Consider the following 21,720-nt stretch of genomic DNA (forward strand, 5'->3'; position numbering starts at 1 on the left):
CTGTAAAATTCTTGTGACTCTGAGATGGCAATCCTGAAAATGAGAGTGAGAATCATTGCAAAATATCCTTGGGTGTGGAGACAAAGGAAAAAGCATCACAAATTGAAATCATTTTATTTCATTTTTTTCCTGAAAGCAGAATTTATTATCGAGCAATAAAAGATTACCACAGATTGCAGGCTCCATGTTGAAGCTTATGATTTGTCCTCTTCCTTAACATTTACAGTGAGAAAATAATCTTTTAGTATTGATCCTTCAAGAGAGGTCACTGTTCTTTATTAAAATCAAAGCTTCAAGATCACCATTTTTCAAAGTTCGTGGTATTCTTGAAATCAATCAAAATATGTTCGAGGGTTTCTCATGCGATTTCTTTTTTTTCATCAATTTCTTGGAAGTGTGTGGATAATTGTTCTCACAGATATAGTTGAAGGATAAAAGGCATGCATGATTTGAAAGAGTGAGAGAAAGAAAGCTGTCAATAAATGTTCTGAAGGGTTGCCTTGTCATCTGGAGCTTCCATTTTACATGCTATATCAATTCCAAGCCAAAGTTTTCAGTTTTAACAATAGTCATGATAGTTTAATGAAGGAAAAACTATGTTCAGTTTCTCCAAAAAGATTTTGCTCCCATACAACTTGTTCCAGTGCAAAAAATTGTCAAATATAGTATCTTGTGGCCAAAGACTAGAGATGTATAAATGGAAGGATTCAATCTTTCCTTTCAGTCATTAGGAGAGCTGCACTAATCTGCTTGAACTATCAGGATGCAAGTTAATGGCATGAGGTTGATGAAAGGTCACTTAAATGAATAATTCCGCAGACTGTGATTGCTCTATTACCATTGGAGAGCTGCTTCACTTGAAGCTGAAATCATTTCTAAAAATGTAAAACTAATGAAACAACATAGAAGCTTTCTCAGAGTTCATTTACACAAGGCAGTGCTATCATTATGTTTTAATTTCTTGCCTCTGTGGTTCGCATTATGACGAGCTATGCCTGACCTCTTTTGACACTGTGTGCACTTGTTCTTAATTCGAACTGAAAATAATGGTGGAAGGAGGTGTCAGCTTTCTCACCCAGTATAAATTAATACACAGACCAAAGAAAGTTAAAGCAAAAACTCTTCCACATGTGCTTTATGTCACTATACTTTCTTCCAGGAGGAATTAAAATTATTTTGAGGTCAGTACTTACCAGAAAACAAAATGGAACGAGCATCATCAAGTATTGGTATTGGTTTATTATTGTCACATGTACCGAGATACAGTAAAAAGTTTTTGTCTGCATGCCATCCAGACAGATTATGCATACATAATTACATTGAGGTAGTAAAAAGAAAACAGAATGAAGAATATGGTGTTGCAACTACAGGGGAAGTGTAAAATTTGGGTCTGTCACTCATATCTATTTAACTTATGTGGTATTTATTTTTTCTTTAAGCATCTAGGCCCCTGCATCTTGAGGGAAGTGACTTTCACTTCCCTGTTGGGTAGCAGAACACAGCAGTAAATTCCTTCTGTGCTCCCCTTTAATCTCCCAGAAGCCAACCTAAGGTTAACGCTAGGTGAGAACAGCCTTATTTCCAATTGTAAACTACATTAATCCACAGGAGGAAACCAAAAATTGCCAAGTGTGATTGATGTGATCACAATGTCTGTAATTACAGAAGAATTGTACTCTTGCGCTTGGTGAGGGGGTCTGTAACTCGGGGCAGGTCACAGGATAAGGCCTCAGCTACTCAAGATGGAAGAGAAAAGTTATTTCTTCTCTTTGAATGTTGTGAATCTTTGGAATTCTGTAGTCCAAAGAGCTGAGCGGATTGAGTCACGAAGTATATTCAAGGCGATCCATGAGGGAATGGAGGATTATGTGGATTTGATAGTAAAGTGGCAAGGTCAGAGGATCAGATCAACTGGGCCCTGCCTACACTGCAGGACATGTTTCAAAGAAATGCGGCTGAAATGTGGACAAAATACACAAAATTGTGGATTCTTTTAATAACTAGAGGGAGGCAGTTGGCGGGATGGAGGAAAGGGGAACAGTTTGAATTCTGTAAACACTTCTACATCTTTTGAATATGTTTTATCCTTGCTCATGATGATGTAGACCTGTGGTTCCTCTTGAGAACTTGTTGCTGTTCTTGCTCCGCTGTCAGGTGTGGTTCTTCGGTAAGAGCAGGGGGTGAGGGTGAGGCTGCTTCATGCACCTGGGATGGGGTGGTGTGCACCCAACATTCAGAACGATCCGGCCCGTCAACTATCCTTCAGTGGGAGGGAAAGCTGACTCTTAGAAACCTCCGCAGAGAGTTCACCACACCCCCCATTTCACCTGCTGTCGGATGGTTGTTGCTCCTGAACTGAACTGTTTTTCTCACACTGCTGCTCCCCCCTGCCTATAATCTCAATATCAATCTCTCTCTGTCTCTCTCTCTCTCTCTCTGTCTCTCTCTCTCTCTACCTTTTCCAAGTGAGAGGGAGAGAATCAGCGTGTATGAGGAAGAAAAAAAGACACTCAGTTTGTGTGTGTGAGGGGGGGAGAGAGAGAGTCAGTGTGCGTGAAGGAGAGACAGGGAGTCATTGTGTGTATGTGAGAAGGAGATTTAGTGTGTTTAAGAGAGTCAGTGGGTGTGTGAGAGAGAGTTAGTGGGTGTGATGGAGAGACTGTCAGTGTGTGTCAGTGGTTGAGGGAGACAGTGTGTGAGGGAGAGACGGTGGATGTGGGAGAGAGAGTCAGTGTGTGTGAGAGAGAGTCACTGTGTGAGTGAGAACATCACTGAACGGGAAGGAGCCAACGGGTGAGAGAAGATAGAGAAGGATGGTCAGTGAGTAAGGGGGGTGAGTCAGTTATTACTCAACACTGACAGTTGGAGCCAATATGTTGTGGTGGAATCTGCAGTTTCCGTAAAATCATAATTTAGATGGCTTAGTAATGATCTCTTTAAATGATAGAGAGACCAGGGTGTTCTGTGTGAATGACTATTGTAAGCGCAGTCTGAGGAGAGTCCAATCAAATGAATCTTCAGGTGAAGGGTCATTAACCTGAATTCTTTCTCTCTCCACTGATGCTGCCTGACCTGCTGAGCACTTCCACAACCTCCTTAACTTCTAATGTCCACACTGTTTAGCTTTTGTCATCTTGAGGCATTGTGAATTTATTAATTAAACCTTAAGAGAGCCTGTTCTTGAGATGATTCAAGGGCCTATTTAAACCTAGAACACATTATTTCTTGACATTCTAATTTTGCATTCTATGTCGATTGTTCACCTATTTTGAGCTATTTGTTTTTTTATGGCATTTCCCCCTGGACATAGGATCCTTCTGAAGTAGATTTTTACCACCAAACAGAAAATGCTTGAAATACGACTTGGTCAGTGTATACCACACGTGCGCAAGGGCATGTGAGACACTCTTGAATTGGTGCCTACAGTGCTCAGAATGGGGAAAAGCAGGGATAATTTGTACTGAGGGATTTGCAAACAGCTGTATAGGTGAAGAGGGCACATAAGTGTAGGATATATTCTGCCACATTCACGCTTCTTTTTGATCATAGTACTAAATCTCTACCCCATGACAGTCAGTGGAGATTATAGCAACTAAGAGAACACAGCTTGATCACAGTGACAGACAGGAATATCATGATAAAAGCTTACAAACTGATATTTATTCTGGCTTGAAACGAAACATACCATTATGGTTGTTGCCTGTGATTTATGCCACATTCAAATTAGCGAACGTACTCACAAACTTCTTTTCATGTGGTTATTGCAGCAGAGGTGTGAGGACAAAGCAGGTTTAATGCCAACACTGGGAATTGTGAAAAGACTGACTAAATTAATGGACTGCTAGGAGATCTGGAACCTGATTATATTCTATCCCTCCCTACCCTGTCCACCACTACATTGTGCTCAGAAAGTAGAACTAGCGAACAATTACAAATCAGATTACAGATGCACCAGAGAAAGCATCCTATCTGTATGAATCACAGCTTGGTATGGCAACTGCTCTGCCCAAGACTGCAAGAAATTGCAGAGAGCTGTAAATGTAGCCCAGTCCATCACGCAAACCAGCCTCCCATCCATTGACTCCATCTACGAATCCTGCTGCCTCAGGAAAGCAGCCAACATGATCAAGGACCTCTCCCACCCCGGTCATTCTCTCTTCTCCTCCCTCCCATTGAGCAGAAGATACAAAAGTGTGAGAACACGTACCACCAGGCTCAATGACAGCTTCTATCCCACTGTTATTAGACTCTTGAATGGAACTCTTGTACAATAAAGATGAACTCTTGATCTCTCAATCTATCTGGTCATGGCCCTTGCACTTTCTCTGTAACTGTAACACTATATTCTGCATTCTCCTTTTTTTATCTCTTTTTGTACCACTCTGTTGTACATATGTATAGAATGATCTGTCTGGATGGCACACAAACAAAAAGCTTTTCACTGTATCTTGGTACACGTGACAATAATAAACCAATTACCAATTACCACACGTTACATGTTCCCTCACACCCACTGGCAAGATGCAAGAGTTAAAGACTGCTTAATAATTGGTCTCAGAAGGAGAAGGGCTACTCTTCTTGAATCTAATCCCTTAGGATAGACTGTACAGCAGTTACTGTCATGATAGCGATGCAGTAAAACTGACAGCTTATTCTTTTTCTTCTTAATCCTTTGCTTATTTGATCCTCATTGCCAGCACTTGAGGGAGAAACAACGGGACGTTGGCATTCACTTCTGCTGGGTTGTTCTTCCACAATTAGTCTGAGAGAAAATATAGCAGGAGGTTTGTTGGTATGAGTACAATTCTGATTGGTATTTTGCCCTGTGAAATCCCTCAGCATCAGTACATGCCTTTAACCACTGGGACTGGTTCAATCGCTGAATAAAATTGCAAGCCCGTGCACTTTAGGAGGTATCATTTTGAAATATATCAATTTCTTAAATGTCACTGGTGAAATCCATTGGCTGCTAAGTCTATAGTTCAAATAATGTTTTGATTTCTTTTTTAATACCATCCTTAATTCCAGGATTTAGAAAGGCTAGATGCTAATCGAGAAATTAAATTAATTTAAAGGTATATAATCTCATGCTCTCAAAGATGCGCAGGTTTATATTCCAGCAAATGTGCACACATGTAGTTCAACCCACTGAGTCCAGGCATCAAGCACCCAGTTGTAGTCATCCCATTTTTTAATTTTCCTGCATTCCCATCAACTCCCCCAAGATTCTACCACTCATCCACACACACAAGAGACAATTTATAGTCACCAATTAATCTACCAACCCACGTCTTTTGGATGTGGGAGGAAACTGGAGCACCCAGGGGAAATGCATGTGGTTATAGGGAGGATATGTAAACTCCACATGGACAGCACTGGAGGTCAGGATTGAGTCCGGGTGACTGGAGATGTGCAGCAGCAGTTTTACAGGCTGTGTCATACTTTCTTAAGTGTTTCTTTTATGTGATCTCTGGATCAGGCACGGTAGTGTAGCGGTTAGCGTAACTATGACAGCGCCAGCAACCTGGGTACAATTCCAGCCACTGTCTGTAAGGAGTTTGTATGTTCTCCCCGTGACTGCGTGGGTTTCCTCCGGGTTTTCCGGTTTCCTCCCACATTCGAAAAGATGTCTGGGTTAGGAAGTTGTGGGCATGCTATGTTGGTGCCGGAAGTCGGGCTGTCCCCAGAACACTCTACACAAAAGATGCATTTCACTGTACATGCCTTGATGTACATGTGACTAATAAAGATATCTTATCTTAATGATGCTGCCAAATGCAGTAAATATTTTTCTTTGAAATCACAGTGTTAGATAAAAGACAGCTGTTGGCAATGAACCTGATCCTGAGGCAGGGTTTCGACCCCAAACGTCGACAGTTCCTTTCCCCTCACAGATGCTGCTCGACCCACTGAGTTCCTCCAGTAGATTGTTTGTTGCTCCAGGTTCCAGGATCTGCAGTCTCTCGTATCTCCAAGCCCAATGTTCCGTTGGCTACAGGGCAAGGTTCAGAATGCAGCTTTGCTGTGTGCTTGGGTCTTAAAGTCCATTATATTAATTTATTATGTTTGTTTTAAGATATTGCTTGTTGTTCTAGCTCAGTATTTAATTTAATGACTGATCAACTGTCCCGTACACCTGGGAGGTCAGATGCTCGTCCCTCGTCATCTGCTAGATTACCAACATGTGATCAACTTGTGCTCTGCAGGTAATCCCCACGTTACAGCAGTCTGGGTAACAGAAATTCACCCTGACAGAATTCACAAATCACAACCAAAAAATCTCAGATATGGAATAAAAATTCACTCTCATGCAATTTATGTGTCATAAATCATAGAACAGTACAGCACAGGAACAGGCCCTTCGGCCCATGATGCCTGTACAGAACATGATGTCAAATTAAGCTAAATCTCTTCTGCCTGCACGTGATCCATATCCCTCCATTCCCTGCATATTCATGTGCCTATCATCCCCCAGTGTGTCGATTTTTATTTTATTTCCAGATCACATTTCTTGACAGATAATGTAGCTTTGTGTTTCGGAAAACTGCGATAGGGATGGTTTTCGAGGAATGCAACCTCTCCCGTCATGTGGGGTTGTCTGTACATCTGGTGTTTAGTTTATTGAACCCAGTGGACAATGACAAAGTGAGGTCTGAGATAAGGTCATAGTTCATAGATCTGGTCATATGTCAGCCATAACAGGTCAGATTGTCTGAATGGCCTTCTACACCTGTGCTACTAACTCCTACCCTGAAATATCTATTGGAAGTGCAATGGGATCATAGAACAGTTACAATATGGAAGGAGTACATTGTACCCAACCTGGCTCTGTTGTTCAGCGAATCATTGAACATTGAGAAATAAATGTTGCGTAATAGGCAGGGGAAATCTGCTCTCTATCCAGAGGGTTTCTTTGATTGAAGTTATCTGTATACAAATGTTGGCTGCAGAAAAGAAATGGGCCATTTCTCCTCCTGTTCCCTTCATCTGAGCATTTCAGCTGAGATTCACTTTCTTCATTGTGTAACCCGACAATTCCTTCCCTTCACCTTGTGTTACAAATCCCTTGTCATTCAAACCTAAGAATTGGTAATTGGTTTATCATTGTCACACGTATCAAGGTTACAGTGAAAAACTTTGTTTTGCATGTCGTCCATGCAGATCATTTCATTTCATTGAGGTAGTACGAGGGAAAACAATAACAATGCAGAATAAAGTGTTACAGTAAACAGGAGCATGTGCACCACCCCTCTTCCTGAAGTCAATGACCAGCTCTTTTGTTTTGTTGACATTGAGGGAAAGGTTGTTGTCATGACACCGTGTCACTAGGCTCTCTATCTCCCTCCTGTACTCTGACTCATCATTATTTGAGATTTGGCCATCCACGGTGGTGTCATCTACAAACTTGTAGATGGAATTAGAGCAGAACCTGGCCACGCAGTCATGAGTGTATAAGTGAAAAGTGAGTGTACAAGGGAAAAGCAAAAACAGAAAGCAGAATATAGCATTATCGCAGAAGGTGCAGTGCAGGCAGACAATAAGTTGCAAAGCCATGATGAGGTAGATTGTGAGGTCAAGAGTCCATTTTGTTGTACAAGAAGTCTGTTCAATAATCTTATAATAGTGGGATAGAAGTTGTCCTTGACCCTGGTGTTACGTGCTTTCAGGCTTTTGTATCTTTTGCCCGATGAAAATGCAACCTTTAAACTGCCTCCTAAAAAACTATTGGAGATTTGTTGGGGAAATAAGATACTCTAATTCCTGGGATGAGAGAGTTATCTGATCACAAACTGCTAAAGATATTAAATTTGCATTCTTTAGAATTTAGGAAAATGAGAGATGATCCTATTGAAACATATAAGATCCAAGGGGATATGACAGGATAGATGTCATGATGTTTCCAATGAGTAAGAGGTTCTTGAGTGAGGGGACATGGTTACAAGAAAAGGAGGCAGTTGGAAATTCTTCTCACAGAATGTGGTGAATCTCTGGAATTCTCTAACCAGGAGAGTTGTGAAGATGATTTCACTGGAGATATTTAAAGAGGAAGTTGATATATTTTTGAAAGTTTGGGAAATTGAGGGTAATGTAAAACTGGCCCAGAAGAAGAGTTGAGGCCTGGGGCAGATCAGCCATGATCTTACTGAATAAGGGGCCAGGTGGTCTACTCCTCCTATTTTCTTGTTTTCTTGTGTATTGTAATGAAAGTGCCTGACATAAGAGTCAGAACTTCTCAGGAACTAGCAGGTATTTGGACAAACCAACACATCCAATATCCAGAGTGATACTGGCATAAAGAGATAGATGCAAAGGGCTTACTGAAGCTAACCTGAACCATGGACCAACCCAGGGAGAGGAGATGTTTGGAGCATCAAACAGTCTGCTGGAGGAACTCAGCGGGTCATGCAGCATCTGTGGGAGGAAAGACCTTAAGACACGGGAGCAGAATGAGGCCATTTGGCCCATCGAGTCTGCTCTGCCATTTGATCATGGCTGATTTATTTTTCCCTCTCAACCTCATTGTCCTCCCTTCTCCCTGTAACCTTTGATGCCCTTATTAATTAAGAACCTATCATCCTCTGCTTTAAATATATCCAATGACTTGGCCTCCACAGCCGTCTGTGGCAATGAATTCCACAGATTCACCACCCTCTGCCTAAAGAAATTCCTCCTCATCTCTGTTCTAAAGGAACGTCCTTCTATTCTGAGGCTGTGCCCTCTGGTCCTAGACTCTCCCACGACTGGAAATATCCTCTCCATGTCCACTCTATCCAGGCCTTTCAATATTCGGTAGGTTTCAATGAGATCCCCCCCTGATCCTTTTAAACTCCAGCGAGTACAGGCCCAAAGCCATCAAACGCTCCTCATACGTTCACCCTTCCCGGGATCATTCTTGTAAACCTCCTCTGGACCCTCTCCAAAGTCAGCATATCTGTCCTTAGATACGGGACCCAAAACTGCTCACAATACTCCAAATATGGTCTGACGAATGCCAGTCTTAATACAAGGTCTTGACCCGAAATGATGACAATTCCTTCCCCTCCACAGATGCTGCTTGACCTGCTGAGTTCCCCCAGCAGATTGCTTGATGCTTCGGATTCCAGCATCTGCAATCTCTTGTGTCTCCAGAGGCGATGTTGGTATTGCACTGCTAAATGATGCCTGTGATGCAAGAGAAACCCATGAGCATGTAGATTTCATGACTAAAGATGGTAACAGAGGTAACTTTGGTTCCAGGAGTCATTGGATATGAACAAATATCAGCTTTATGTGACTACAGCATACATCCTCCCCAGCATCAATTAGATGACAAAAAATAAGGTTGATTTGGGATAAGTTAATCAGCTTGTAAAAACATTACTTAATCACACTTTAGATAAAGACATATCTAACCACAACATTTAGCCATATACACATTTCACCCATTTTGTCATGGACCTTTTAGATTTCATAGCCTTAATAAAACCCCTTGATGATCACATGGTAGGACTGCAGCCATTGTTGTGACTTAACCACAAGGTGTTTGGTGATAAAGTCAACACTATCAGTTTGTATTGTGACACTTGCAGTGAAGAGAAGACATCGCAAGTGAAGGAAAGGTGAGAGAATTTAATTGGAAATGTGTTGAAATCTTGTACATTAGATGGAAGGAGTGATCGCTTTGGGAGAAGAGGAAGTTCAGAGCTGTGGTTATCTTTCTCAGATATAAGAGCTGCCTATTGCTATCACTTAGCTCAAAAGAAGTAACATGCTGCCCCCTGAACTCTAACTAGAAAGCAGCAGCTTTAAGAATAATGACTTCTCGGACAACCTAATTTCTCTGAAATCTCTTAATTCTCTTGTGTCTCTAACTGCCAAGTGTCCTGTATTATATGGGACTTGCCATAGCTAAAGGATTTTGATATAGGGACACTCATTTTCTCCAAGAGTTTGGGAGTGGGGGCAGAGGACAGGATGGTGAGGAGGGCTGGGGAAGAGGGGCAATCAGGAGGACTGCGGGAGAGGGGAGATCAGGAGGACTAGAGGAGAGGAGAGAGTGGAGTGGGCAGGCAAGAGGAGAGATCAGGAGGGTGAAGGGAGAGAGTGGGGTCGGGTCAGTCAGGGTGTAGAAATAGTGGGAGGAGTTGGAAGTGAGAGTAAGATCTTGGGGGACAGAGGTGGGTGGTCAGTGGGAGATTGAGAGGTCTGGGTAAAGGGGGAGATTGGGGAAGAGGGGAGATTGGAAAGGTTGGGGCAGAGGGCCAAAGGGGAGTGAGTCGGTTTGACTGCGGTGTGGAAATAGTGGGAGAAACTGTGGGAGAAATTGGTGAGATTAAGGTCTTGTGGAAGGTGGGAGGAAGATCTGGAGGTCTGAGGCAGCCATGCCTCCCAATGTTGATGGACAATCCTAACACCCAATGGATGGGACCACCTTCATGACCAGGAGCCAACACAAGGGGGCAGGAGATTCAACTGGAGCCTCATGGTTTGGCAAGTTCCCAGGCAAACATCGCAGACGAGTTGGGAAATCGTTGAGCTGCAGTCATCCAAACAATTTCCAAGAAGCAAAGACCATAAGTACCTTCGGAAGATCTATTTTCAGCAGGCATTTGGCAAACCTGGACCATGGGGACACAGGTACAACTGGTTCAAGCTCCCCCCACAACCTACCCTCACTCATGGGATGTAGTATAAGGAGCAGGAGCAGGAATTGGTCTTTCAACCCATTGAGCTACTCTGCATTGGCTGATCTTCTAACTCAGTGTCACTTTCCTGGACTATCTCGATAATTATTCATTCTTCCAAATATCTAGAACTTTGTTGATCTCTGTTATGAAATCAGTCATTGACTGGGGCGCTACAATCCTCCAAAGATTTACCATTCTTTTAGTGCTAAACTTCTCCCTGCAACTTTCAGTTCCAGTTGCAAGAGACTGCAGATGCTGCAGTCAGTAATTCCTTTAACTCCACAGATGCTGCTCGACCTGCTCAGTTCCTCTAGCAACACACATAAAATACTGGAGGCACTCAGCAGGTCAGGCAGCATCTATGGAGGGAAATGAATAGTCGACATTTTGGGCCGAGACCCTTCCTCAGGACTGGAAAGGAAGAGGGCAGAAGACAGAATAAAAGGGTGGGGGGAGGGGGAGGAGCACAGGCTGGCAGGTGACAGGTGAGTCCAGGTGAGGGGGGAATGAGGTAGGTAGGTGGGGGAGGGGGGGGATAAAAGGGAGTGATGTGAGAAGCTGGAAGGTGATAGGCCGAAGAGGCAAAGGGCTGAAGAAGAAGGAATCTGGTAGGAGAGGACAGTGGACCAATGAATAAAGGGAAGGAGGTGGGCAGGTCATGAGGGTGGCAGAGGGTAAAGAGAAGGGGTGAGGGAACCATAGGAATGAGGGAAAACAAAGTGGGGAGGGAAGGAAAACAGAGGGGAGGGGTTACCGGAAGTTAGAGAAATCAATGTTGATGCAATCAGGTTGGAGATTACCAACGTGTTGCTTCTCCAATCTGCGTCAATGTGGCAGTAGAGGAGGCCGTGGATAGACATGTCGGTGTGGGAATGGGCAGTGGAATTAAAGTGGCTGGCCACCAGGAGATCCTGGCTGGTACAGGCGACAGAGCGAAGGTGGCCGACGAAGCGGTCCCCCAATCTGCATCGGTCTCACTGATGTTGAGAAAGCCACACCAGGAGCACTGGATGCAATAAATGACACAGATGGCTTTGCAGGTGAAGCACTGTCTCACCTGGAAGGACTGTTTAGGGCCCTGAATGGTGGTGAGGGAGGAAGTGCAGGGGCAGGTGCAACACTTAGCATGGTTGCAGGGATAAGTGCCGGTGGGTAGGGATGAGTGGACAAGGGAGTTGCGGAGAGAGCGATCCCTGTGGAAAACAAAGAGGGAAGGGGAGGAGAAGATGTGCCTGGTGGTGGGATGCCGCTGGAGATGGGGGAAGTTGCGGAGAATGATTTGTTGGATGCGTAGGCTGGTGGGGTGGTAGTTGAGGACAGGGGGAACCCTATCCCTGTTATCCAGCATCTACAGTCTCTCTTGTGTCTGAGTTCCTCTCACAGTTTGTTTTTTGCTCCAGTTCTAGACTCCTTGTTTTGGGGGCAAGCATCCTCCCCACATTTACCCTGTCAAGCTCTCTCAGAATCTGGGTCATTGTTGGCAACTCTGGTTGAAACAGAGCAGCAGTCATGTTACTCAACTGTAAACAGTAGTTTTATTGCCGTTTTAATCCAATTTCACTAAAATTTAACACACATAAAAAGCTTCATTACCCTCATTTGTCTGCTTGGGTCTCATAAAACGCTGGCTTTTACCTCCCAGACAAGAGTCAAAACTTACTTCCCTTTTTCACAGTGGCATTTAATTAGCTGAAATCACAGGACTGCATCCATAGGGGGAGGGAGAGGGAGAGAGAGAAAGAGGAGAGAGAAATTGTGTGTGTGAGAGAGAGAGAGAATGAGAACAGACAGTCCATTGGAGGATTAGTTAATAGACCATCTCCCTCAGTAGGCCGTTACTAACTGTGGTGACTATAAAATTAGCCTTTTGACGAACAAATGAAATATACCAGCCTTGACACTTTCATCCTCCACTGAGATGTGACCAACAACTACCTTTTTTCACTGTTTGCAGCTCATAACAATGACTGGTGTGTTAAACGAAACACACCAATCTCCACGAGTTTTAACTGTTGCAATGATTTAGAATTTAGGGAAACTGTTATTACTTTTAGAAGAGATTTTAGAACAAATTGCTATGCCCATGCACTTCATCGCTCTAAATAACCAGAGGCTTGTGTGGGAAAAGTTTAGAAATTAACAATTTGACAATGCGGAGTTGTGGGTGGGAGAAGTGTTGAAATATTGCAAGGAGTTGTCTGATCACAATATTAAGAAAAAGGTCCTGAAGTTCTGGGAGTATGTTAAGCCAGCAAATTCAACTCAGGAGATGGTAAGGATTGGAAACTAAAGGGCAAACTATTTAACGATTTAACATTTATTTGTGTGGTGTGTGCTGTGCTGTGTGTGCGTGTGCGTGTGTGTGCGTGTGGTGTGTGTGTGTGTGTGTGTGAGAGAGAGAGAGAGAGGAGTGTAAATTATACAAAAACTGCGGTTGGCACCAAGGGGAAAACACTCCAGTGGTTGGGATCATACCATGCACTAAGGAAGATTGTTGTGCTTGTTGGAGGTCAATTATCCCGCCTCTGGAGTTCCTCAGGACAGCGTGTGTCGCAGTTGGTCACTTTCCCTCTCGTTGTTTCCCATGATCATACCCATGTTTCTGTCGCACCTTGTTCCAATAAAATGCCTCCCTCACAGCCAGTACTCAAGCTCCTTATCACTGGATCTTAACCAGGTCTTACTCAGGCTTTTGACTTATACCTCAATCCTCCCCTTGACTCTGTTTTGAAAACTATAACCCCTCCATTCTTCCCCCAGTTCTGAGAAAGGGTTCTTGTCAACACAGATCATGGAATAGTACAGCACAGAGACAGGCCCTTTGGCCCACGATGTCTGTACTGAACACAGTGCTGAAGTAAACTAAACCACTTCTGCCTGCACATGATCCATATCCATCCATTCCTTGCACCTTCACGTGTTTATCTAACAACCTCATAAACACCACTACCGTATCTGTTCTGAAATGTTAACCGGTTTCTCCTTCCACAGTTGCTGCTTGGCTGGCTGAGTTCTTTCAGCATTTTCTGTTTTTGTTTCGGACTCCAGGATCCATACTTTTATTGTTTTTCCATGGCCCAGCCATCTTCACGTGCTTCATGAATGACTTTCCTTCCATTACAAGGTTAGAATTAGGGAATTTGCTGATATTGCACAATTCCATTTGCAATTCCACAGCAAATGGAACAACCCATTCCTGCTAGCAGCAAGATTGAGAAAATGTTCAGGCATTGACCGATAAAATAGATAGATAGATATCTTTATTAGTCAGTCACATGTACAGTGAAACACACAGTGAAATGCATCTTTTGCATAGAGTGTTCAGGGAGCAGCCCACAAGTGTCGCCATGCTTCCAGCGCCAACATAGCATGCCCACAACTTCCTAACCCGCACATCTTTGGAATGTGGGAGGAAACCGGAGCACCCAGAGGAAAATGACATAAAAGGCAATGACCATCTTCAACAAGGGAGAGTCTTATCACCTGCTCTTGACATTCAGTGGTATTGCGATTGCGGAGTCCCTCGTCATCAACATCCCAGAGTTCACCATTGATCAGAACATTAATTGGACCAGCCACGTAATACTATTGCAACAAGAACTAGTCAGAGGTTGGGTATCCTGCCAAAAATTACTCACCTCCTAACACCGCAAAACCTTTTCACTGTTTATAAGATGCAAGTTGGGAGTGTGATGGAATGCTCTCCACTGTCCGGTTGAATGAGTTCCACCAGCTTTTAGGAAGCTCAAACATCATCAAAGGTGAAACAGCCTTCTTGATTTGTATCCCATCAACCACCCTAGACTGTAGTGTGTACCATCTCCAATATGCACTGCAGTTACTTGACTACAATCTCTGTACCTCTCCCACCAAGAAATACTAAGACAGCAGGTGCACCACCTACATGTCCCCTCCACGTTGCACATCACACTGACTTTGAAGTGTGTCACTGGTTTTTCATTGTCATTGGTTCTCAATCCTGGAACTCCCTCGTACTGTGGGAGTACCTTCACTCAAAGGACTGCAGCAATTCAAGAAAGTGGCTCACCATCTCCTTCTCAAGGTCCACTAGAATGGGCAATAAATGCTGGCTTTGACACTGGTGGCCAGATCCCGAATAATGAATTAAAAAAAAGTCAAGGTAGGTCAGAGCAGATGATAGGTTTTGACACAGAGATATCAAATTTTGTGTTCCAACATACCTGCCTTAGGATCTGCCAATCTACGACACAAAAGGGCAGCTCAACAGCAGCATCAGAGAAATGATGTGAAATGGAAGATCAATAGCTGCTTAAATGCTCTTGATCTCTGAAAACCTTCCAACTCTACACACCTCTGTGGTCCCCAGTTCTGGCCTCTTGCATGTAACTGAATTTAATTGCTCGACCTATCGCCCCTGTGCTCACTGATTTATGTACCTTAGTTAAGTACAGCTTCAATTTCAAAATTCTCACCCGTGTTTTAGAATTCCTTTGTGGTTTTACACCATCCCTAAACTCTGATTTCTGACCTTTCCTGCAGCCCATCATCTTTTGAAATATCTGGGCTACAGCATATCTGGCCTCATGAACATCCACAAATATAATTGGCCATGCATTCAGCTCCCAAGCCTTGAAGTTCTTGAATTCCCTTCATGAAACTTCCTGCCTCTCTGCCACTTTATTGTCCATTCAGACACATCTCAAAATATATCCTTGGCCCAGTTTTGATCACGACTTGTGTATTTCATTGTCAAATTTGGATAGTTTTACAGTAATACATGTGGATTTTTTGGGAGATTTTTAGAAACTTATTTTTGAGCATCTCAGCTTCTTAATTTTCTGCCCTGTTCTTTCCTTGGGAATTTCAACTAATTTGAAACTGGGCCAATTACTTCAATATTTTATCTTTCGAAGGGAAAAATATTGAAGTAATTGGCCCAGTTTCAAATTAGTTGAAATTCCCAAGGAAAGAACAGGGCAGAAAATTCATACGCAATGGGGTTACAAACTAAGAGTGATCAACAAGTTACCTTCTTTCAGTACAACCACCTTGTTTAGGATACTGCTTTCCCACATTGATGTGCTTGTTCACTCAATAAAATATGTAATCCACTACTACTCCCTCATTAGTACCTGATGTTATCATTGGGTGCTTCTTTTCTGGAGTTGGGATGGTCCCTGTGATTCCTGAAGACTTCTGGCATTCCTTCGCCCAGGGCAGCTTGCCGAGTATATTTTTATTTATTTTTACTTTTTTTTTGAACTTTCTAATTAAGTTACCTCATGGACCTTTCTGCAGTCTTTGGGATCTCTCTCTGTCCCACTGCTCAGCTGAGGCAGGGTCATGCAAACCAGGATGAGAACCGCTGGTGTAGGGAAATAGCATCCAGTTACACAAGTCAGAGAACCTGCAGCAAGCCTCTTGTTTCCTATCACGCTAACATAAAAAGCATCAATGTGTTATGGGACAAGAACAGGCAGAAGAAACTAATTAGGGAGCTCTTTCAAAGAGTCAGCAAAGGCACAATGGGCAGACTGGATCCCTTCTGTCATAGAGCCATGGAACTATACAACACAGGATCAGGCCCTTTGGCCCAACTCATCCATGCCGACTAATGTGCCCACTAAGCTCGTCCCATTTGCCGCATTTAGCCCATATCCCTCAAACCCTCTCCTATCCATGGATATCCAAATGTCTTTTAATTGTTGTTGTAACTAACAACTATTTTCTCTGGCAGCTCGTTCCACATACACACCACCTTCTGCGTGAAGTTGCACCTCAGGTCCCTTTTAAGTCTTTCCTCTCTCACCTTAAACCTATACCCTCCAGTTTTTGGTTCCCCTTCCTTGGGTGAATCCACCCTATCTGTGGCCCTCATGATTTTATACACCTCTGTAAGGTCACCCCTCAGTCTCCTACATTCCAGGGAATAAAGTCCTAGCCTGCCCAACCTCTCCCTATAACTCAGGCCCTCAAGTCCTGGAAACATTTTCATAAATCTTCTCTGCGCTGTTTCCAGCTTAATGACATCCTTCCTATAACAGGGTGACCAAAACTGTACACAGTTTCATCCCGTACTGAAGGGTTCTTGTGCTTATCTGATGTTGTGGGCTTACAGACCCTTCAAGTACAAGTCAGAATAATACTTGCTCCTATCTTCAGTATTGGTAGGATTAGTTATGAAAACCAGATCCAAGCTCCATGCATCACTGTGCCTGTTGTATTTACTTCAGTATTTTCTGCCATGAGCAACACTTTTCTGCCTTTGAACAGCAGAATTGAGATCAGAGTCTCCATTAATCATCTGGTCCAATGACGTACGGATTCTAGGATATATGTGTGCATCAAAGTTAATGAAAGCACTTGCTTTTTTATTCGCTTAAAGGGAAGTTCTGCTGACAGAAATGTTAACTTTTGCAAGGATCTTGAGTTTACCTGCATATTTATTCTGACTTGTGCAGATCTAACGCAGAGTCTGTGGGATGTAAAAGCTTGGAGTTTCCCAGGAATGGCTCACCACCTGATCACCTATCGCTTGCTCGCTCTTGCTTCACCCCAACCCTCCACCTCTTTATGCTGGCTATCTCCTGTACTGGCATAGATAGGGTGGACAAGCAACATCTTTTTCCCATTACTGAGCGATCCAATACCAGAGGGCATCTAAGGTGAGAGGGGGTAGGTTCAGAAGAGATGTGAGGGGTACGGTTTTTACTCAGAGAGTGGTGGATGCCTGGAATGCGTTGCCTGATAGGGTGGCGGAGGCAAATTTATTGGGGGCTTGTAAGAGGGGCTTGGATGGGCACATGAATGAGAGGAAAATAGAGGGATCTGGGCATTCTGTAGGGAGGAGGGATTAGCTATGTTGGTACAACATTGTGGATCGAAGGGCCTGTTCTGTGCTGTATTGGTCTATGTTCCTCTCTATCTTTCAGTCCAGATGAAGGGTCTTAATCCGAAACGTTGACTGCCCATTTCCCTCCATAGATGCTGCCTGACCTGCTGAGTTCTTTCAGCAATTTGCCTGTTGCACCACCTGTACGTCATGCTTAGCCTGTTAAGCTACTCTTTTTCTCAAATGGATCCCCCAGTGAGAACTTGCTGGATGAAGTCAGCTCAGCACAGTGCCTTCTGTTCATAGATCCCACAGCAGTCCTTTTGCAGCTGGTGAGGTCACATTCCTTAAGCTTAACCGACTGTCATCTTTATGAATCTCAAAAACTATTACAAACTAAACATTTACTGAATAAAATTTAAAATCAGTTTAAAATGTTGAAGATAGCAAAATAACAAAAGCAAAACTTCAAATACAAGAGGACATGCATTTAAGGTGAGAGGGGGAAAGTTTAAAGTAGATGTGTGGGGCAAGTGTTTTACACAGAGAGTGGTGGGGGCCTGGATCAGGCTGCCAGGGGTGGTGGTGGAAGCAGATCCGATGAGGTGGTACACTTTGGAAGGACAAACTCCAGGGCAGAGTACTGGGTAAATGGCAAGGTACTTGGCAGTGTGGAGGAGCAGAGGGACCTGGGGGTTCATATTCACAGTTCATTGAAAGTTGCCTCACAGGTGGAAAGAGCAGATAAGAAGGCCAATGGGATGTTGGCTTTCATAAGTCGCGGGATTGAGTTTAAGAGCCGCGAGGTGATGATGCAGCTTTACAAAACTCTAGTTAGGCCACACTTAGAGTACTGTGTTCAGTTCTGGTCACCTCATTATAGGAAGGATGTGGAAATGTTGGAAAGGGTGCAGAGGAGATTTACCAGGATGCTGCCTGGATTAGAGAGTATTGAATATGAAGAGAGGCTTAAGGTGCTAGGGCTTTATTCACTGGAAAGGAGGAGGATGAGAGGAGACATGATAGAGGTATATAAAATATTGAGAGGAATAGATAGAGTAGACAGTCAGCACCTCCTTCCCAGGGCACCAATGCTCAAGACGAGAGGGCATGGCTTTAAGGTTATGGGTGGGAGGTTTAGGGGAAATGTCAGGGGGAGGTTTTTCACCCAGAGAGTGGTTGGTGCATGGAATGCACTGCCTGGGGTGGTGGTGGAGGCAGATACATTGGACAGGTTCAAGAGCTTGTTGGATAGGCATATGGAGGAGTGTGGGATGGGGGGATATGCGGGAGGAAGGGGTTAGGTAGTGTGAGGGTGGTTTGATGGACGGCACAACATAGTGGGCCGAAGGGCCTGTTTTGTGCTGTATGGTTCTATGGATAGTGGTGTTCAAGAGACTTTTAGATAGACACATGAACATGCAGGGAATGGAGGGATATGGATCATGTGCAGGCAGAAGAGATTTAGTTTATTTTGGCATTGTGTTCGGTGCAGACATTGTGGGCTAAAGGGCCTGTTCCTATGCTGTACTGTTCTATAGAACACGTAAAACAGCAGAAAACAATTTAATTCATTTAAATTAACTCAATCAATCCAATAAAAGCTAATTAACTGAAACTTACCTTCCTTAACCCGTCCCAGCTGAGAAATCTGTGCATTGTTTAAGCACAGATTTCCCAGTACGACTGCATGGAAAACGTCAGAGGTTAGTGGTCTTCTGGTGAAGTCAGTGAGATGTCAAGTTCCACAAGAAGTCCAACATTGAAGAACAGTTGGGAAATTGCCAGCAAATTATCAGGAAATTCAAGACTCTGTGCAGGAGTCTCAGAATTTCTGCCAAGTCACAGAGTCATATGGCACAGAAACAGGCCCTTCGGCCCAACTGGTCCATGCCAATCAAGATCCCCAACAAAGCTAATCCCATTTGTTCACATTTGGCCCATATCCCTCTAAACTTTTCCCATCCATCAAGTACCTTTTAAATGTTGTTAATGTACCTGCCTCGACCACTTCCTCCAACAGCTCATTCCATAAACTGACCACCCTCTGAGTGAAGAAGTTGCCCCTCAAGGTTCCTATTAAATCTCTCCCCTCTCACCTTAAACCAATACCCTTGATTCTTGATTCCCCAACTCTGTGTGCATTGACCCGACCTATGCCCCTCATGATGTAGAAATACTGTTATTGCATTATTTCTTTATAATTAGCAAAATTTTGCAGGAAAATCCAGGGTATTAAATAATAGGCTGATGTAATTTTGGTGCTGTATAGGGAGAGGGGAAGGGTGTAGAATGGACACAGGTGCATAATGGTCAGTTATTTATATAGAAAGCTGTCTAAATGCAGGCTGTTTTGACTGGTGTTCAGGCTGATGAGAAACCTGTCCATGGTGTTAAGATGTCACAGCAATGAATAACCTTACTTATCACTCTTCTTATGAAAGGTTTCTTCATTCCCTAATGTCTTCTTTACAAATTCCAATTTTCTGTTAATCTGCATGGCTCTGTTTGTAACGAGAGGGTGTATTGTTGAGATGCTATCTCATTCAGAAGAAGGATAGGCTGTGAGATGAGTAAAGAAATGGGATTTATCTGATGTGAGAGTTTCCAAGTGAGAAATAAAAGAGAAAGACGTATTTGTTCCTTTTCATGCTGATAACAGCCTGAACTGTCTGAAATGGAGCTTTTGTCAGTTCTCTTACTGCACTGGGGATTGACTTGTTTGTTCAATGATATAACCAAGGACATTCATTTAATTGTTTGCTTATACGTGGCAGTGTGCCACGTTATTTACCTGAAGCATCGATTGGAGTCTAATTAGGCAGCAAATTAGGTGCACCCTCAGAAGCAATTTGAGTTTACCACACACGATGATGACAAACATTTTGTTTATGAGACATTTTTATGACTGAAAATAAATAGCCCTGGCTGTAAAGCAAAAGAAATCCTTTTGCCCCAATACCAATGGAATCATTATTCATCTCCTAACTTGGGATCTTTCAAAATTTTTTCACCATGTGAGATTCAGTGTGAACCATATGTGCTGTAGGATTGTGTACCTTTTTCAATGATCCTTATTCTGGGATATAAATCATATCCCAGAGTTACCAATTTGTGTCCTTTGTTTGGAGAAGGAAGGTCAAAGTGCTTTCTTTAAATTAGGGCTGTCTTTAATATGATGCTGTTTTAGCCATTTGCAAATCACAATGTCTCCTTTGAATTTTGGAAATGGAAGCCAAGTTAGTTGCAAATGGTGACAATCTCCAATAAATATATTCATTTCAAATAGAAGAGAAGTGACGTATAGCAACAAACAATTTGCTGGAGGAACTCAGTGGATCGAGCAGCATCTGTGGGGGGGGGGGGGAGGAATTGTCAACATTTTGGGTGGAAACTGCATAAGGACTGCATCAGTAATGACATATAATTAATTTACTGTGGAACAATTCTGGCATAAGACTCTCTCCTGGATATGGATAGCATTGCATATTTCTAGTACATTTCATTCCTTGTTATTTAATTCAGTTCATTGTTTTAATTGTGTTTATACCTCCGGAGAGTTTTAAAGAAAATAATTTGTTGCATTTGCATAATTACAATGTGAGGCTTGAATGACAATTGCTATAGACCTACCTGACCTCCCAACAGTCCCAGCTACAATGAAGTGAGAAGTTGTTAAAGTGTGAGTTTATTTCTCACTGCCAGTTTCAATAATGAAGGTGGTGAAATGGGGTCACGTACAGGGGAAAAAGTGGAGCCTCAAATCGGTAAAAGCAATATGGATTGGTTTATCGGCATTGTGAAAGGTTTTGGCTGGAATTGACACATTGCTTGCAGAAACAAACAGATTGTGTGGTATATACCCAGCCATTTTATATTTTCTCCTACAAGGGGGAATAATGTGATAGATGCACAGGTCCAGCAGATGGCAATCTTTGCTGACAATGAGCATGTTTTTTTTCTCTGCAGATTTCAAACTGTATTTTCACCCAGTCACACTTCACTTTGATAAGTCTATGTTACAAGTTTACAATTAGCTTCTAATCTCGATGTCTTGATGCAACAATCCTCCCCACAGTGCTTGGGGTGCAAGTTTCAAGTTCAAGTTTATTGTCATGAGCACAGAAATCCAGGGCATAAATTCCATGAAAACTAGCTTTTCGCAGCAGCAGCACAATACGTTACAAATATGACTAACATCAATTACAAAAACCTAAATTAACATAAATAATACAGAAC

General features: G+C 43.0%; 1 protein-coding gene across 3 annotated transcripts in view; it reads left to right on the plus strand.

The window, feature by feature from the left end:
- ccser1 (coiled-coil serine-rich protein 1) overlaps nucleotides 1–21,720 on the plus strand; it is a 1,189,492-nt gene that overhangs the window by 406,816 nt on the left and 760,956 nt on the right. The gene's annotated exons all lie outside the window — the stretch shown is intronic.

Source organism: Pristis pectinata, chromosome 2, assembly GCF_009764475.1.
Source record: "Pristis pectinata isolate sPriPec2 chromosome 2, sPriPec2.1.pri, whole genome shotgun sequence".
NCBI lineage: Eukaryota > Metazoa > Chordata > Chondrichthyes > Rhinopristiformes > Pristidae > Pristis > Pristis pectinata.